Raw genomic sequence first — 3,188 nt, 5'->3', positions numbered from 1 at the left:
TGGTCTAAGTTTATGTATGGGTACATAAAGAGTTGGGCCACATGAACCATGGATCATAAACCCACGGGTATTGGTTTGGGTTAACCCATAGACTTTGGAATTCTACATATAAATATGTTACTTCATAGCCAAAATCACCACTGATGTTCTTGGATTTCATATGGATGATTTTGGAGTATGAAGATTCTCTTTCAAGTTTCATCCTTTGTCCATGATTTGTTGTGACTTCATTTGAGGCTTCCGCACTATTGGGGCTAAGCTCTCAAGGCCAAATACATCAAGACTTCAAGCTACATAAAAGGTATGTTACCCTAACTAGTATCTTATATGGTTTATATCAATTGAATGCTAGTTATAGGATTAATGCCTTGGAAACCATTTGCATGTATAATTTGTGAAAACATAGATCTAAGGTATTTAGGGTTATATATGCACCATAGGATGTTGTAGTATACTAAAACCCATCAGTGGTATCAGAGCAAAGGCTTGTTTTCAAGTTATACTTGCTAAAATGGCTGAAAATCAAAGTTTTTTTTTCTGTCTGGACAGGGTACTCGATGAGTCCATTGAGGGACTCGACGAGTCCATGTAGAAACTCATCAAACTCGTCAAGTTTGTTCTTGCACTTGGCGAGTTGGAGCCACTAACATCATATCTTTGAGTTTTAAGGATGGAATTGGACTAGAATCATTACCCTAAGCTGTTTTTGAACCTATAAACCTGTTTTTGATGTGGTAATGTTCATTCAAATCCAATTTTATAGATAATTGTCAATAGATTACTAGTTATCTGATAAGTACCTATGAAACTTGGTTACAACCACTTGGCTACTTTCATCTAGTGAGAGTAAATATATCCATTTCATATTAGTCTTACTTCATAATTGCTCCCACAATCATGAACGACTATAAACCTTTAGAATAATAATATTATTCATGGATTAAACATGTTAATATAGAACACAAAAGTGTTAATGTAATGATCATATCCCAGTATATCAAAACATTATGTAATAGTTCTTGCTACAATATTCCAATATCCAAATACTAAATTCAAATCAAAACCCCATTACTAGAATAATAAAGGTCTTATGGCTAAAGTGTGACCACTCATACTTAACTTAAAAGGAAAGACTTTATTAATGTGTTAGACTAAATTTAATTTGTGTGAATTCTATGAATACTATATCATCTCCATATTTGACATTACTCTAAGTATAGTTAAATATTTTGGATAATATGATTGGTGTTCTTTCGTGACATAGAATCCCTTAGCCTGATTAAGTCAACTCTCGAAGTCACAAAGATTTCTATGTGATCCTTAGATGGCAAAAATCAATATAGTTTTTCAACGAGCTCATTCATCCAATCATATTTGACATTAACATTAAAAGTTGTGTATTCTTATTTTGTAGTAGACTGTGTCATTATGTTTTGGTTGGATCTCATTCCAACTAAACTTACTCTTCATTCCAAAATGAAGTCATAATCCAATTATAATTCATAATTATCTATATTTATTTATAAATCCAAATTCTATGTAGGTCTTTACATTAAGATTTTATTCTAAACTAATTTTATCATATACATTCTCTTCGATCTTCTTAAGTACTCTTAGAATGTTCTCACAATCATCTAGTGACTTAAACATGTATTTAATTTTTTATCTCATGATATGACATAAATGATGGATTCATTTGCCAAGCAAATAAAATATAAATCATTTCATCTAGCTTAACCTATGTGCTAGGTCCTTTGAGATAGACTCAAAAGGTGTCAGGTAACAATGCAAAGAATCATCCAAAGGAATCCTATATCTTGACCACTTTGAAGATATTGTCATTTCATGCAAAAAGAATTTAAAAACCTTTAACATTCATCTGTATCTATTTCTTATAGATTTTACATTCTAAGAATGTATCTTCTCATTCCTTAGTCATTCATTTTAGAAATACTTTCCGAGTCAAGGTGAAAACCACATTGCATAGTCGGATTGTCATTTTAAATGATTAAGTATGTCTCTTTCATACAAGATTAGGAATATCACTATGCTCTCACTAGTTCTTAGTAAACAGACACGTTCTTTTCGTTATGATATAAAAGCATGCCTTGTTTCTTTATATTAAAATGACTATTACAATGTAACGCCCGTAGATCCGGGCTAGTCAATTTAGAGGCAATAGGGGTCGAAAACGACTTTTTGACCAAATACTATTTAGAATAAATAATCTTAACCAAGTTGTGGAATATGTCACAAGGTTTCTGTACATATAAAGAACGCCGAAATCTGAGTTATAAAGAAGAAGTTATGGCCCGTCGAAGTTTTACGGCAAAATCGGCACGACACCGGGAAGCGTAAATAGTGAATTTACGATAGAGCGAGATTTATCCTTAGCAATCTAAAGGAAAGTCGTAGAATATGTTAATATAAGAGCGTCGATAAAAAGAACACCCAAATCTGACTTCGTATAAGGAAGTTATGATTTTTCTAAGATTCGACTTAGTAGTGCACGACCCGAAACTGGAATTTTAGTTCGAGCGGTTTTTGGCTTACACGACCTAAATGAGAGTTGAAGATATCATTAATAGGAACTCAACAGTAAAATGACAGATGAAAACGAAGTTTGTATGAAGGAGTTATGAATTCTTCGCGGTCATTTAACAGTCTAAACGCCTCCTACTGTTAAATTTGAGATCGGTCGAGAATTAGCCGACAGAGTCTAAACGAAAGTTATAGATCTTGATTTTACCTACGCGTGGATATAAAGAACGTCAAAAACGGAGCTCGTATGCGAGAGTTATGATTTTTCTAAGTTTGAAGGCTGATAAGCGATAGGGGTGACGTGGCACCACCAGAATTGGACACGTGGCACCACCAGAAGGCCACCACATGCACCAACTCGGTGAGTAGGTCCCCCTACTCGGCGAGTCCATCATATATTTTCACTATAAATAGAGGTGTCGGGCATTCACTTCTCTTCACACCTCAACCCTCTTCTTTCTCTCTCTATACTCTCTCTAAGCTCCCTAACCCCCCCTAAAGCCTAGGGTAAACTCCCTAGCACCCGAAGGAAGCCCTGAGGCTCCCGGAGTCCCGAGAAAAGGGCCTTTCGGCTCGGGAACGCTGCTCCAGCAAAGCCTGGTTTTCGAGAAAACCCGCTGTAAGTGAGCTATACGTACCCTATCTTT

The sequence above is a fragment of the Lactuca saligna genome, chromosome 1 (assembly GCF_052625555.1).
Source record: "Lactuca saligna cultivar CGN05327 chromosome 1, ASM5262555v1, whole genome shotgun sequence".
Classification (NCBI taxonomy): Eukaryota; Viridiplantae; Streptophyta; class Magnoliopsida; order Asterales; family Asteraceae; genus Lactuca; species Lactuca saligna.
The sequence above is the reverse complement of the archived record's forward strand: the minus strand, read 5'-3'. Positions refer to the sequence as shown.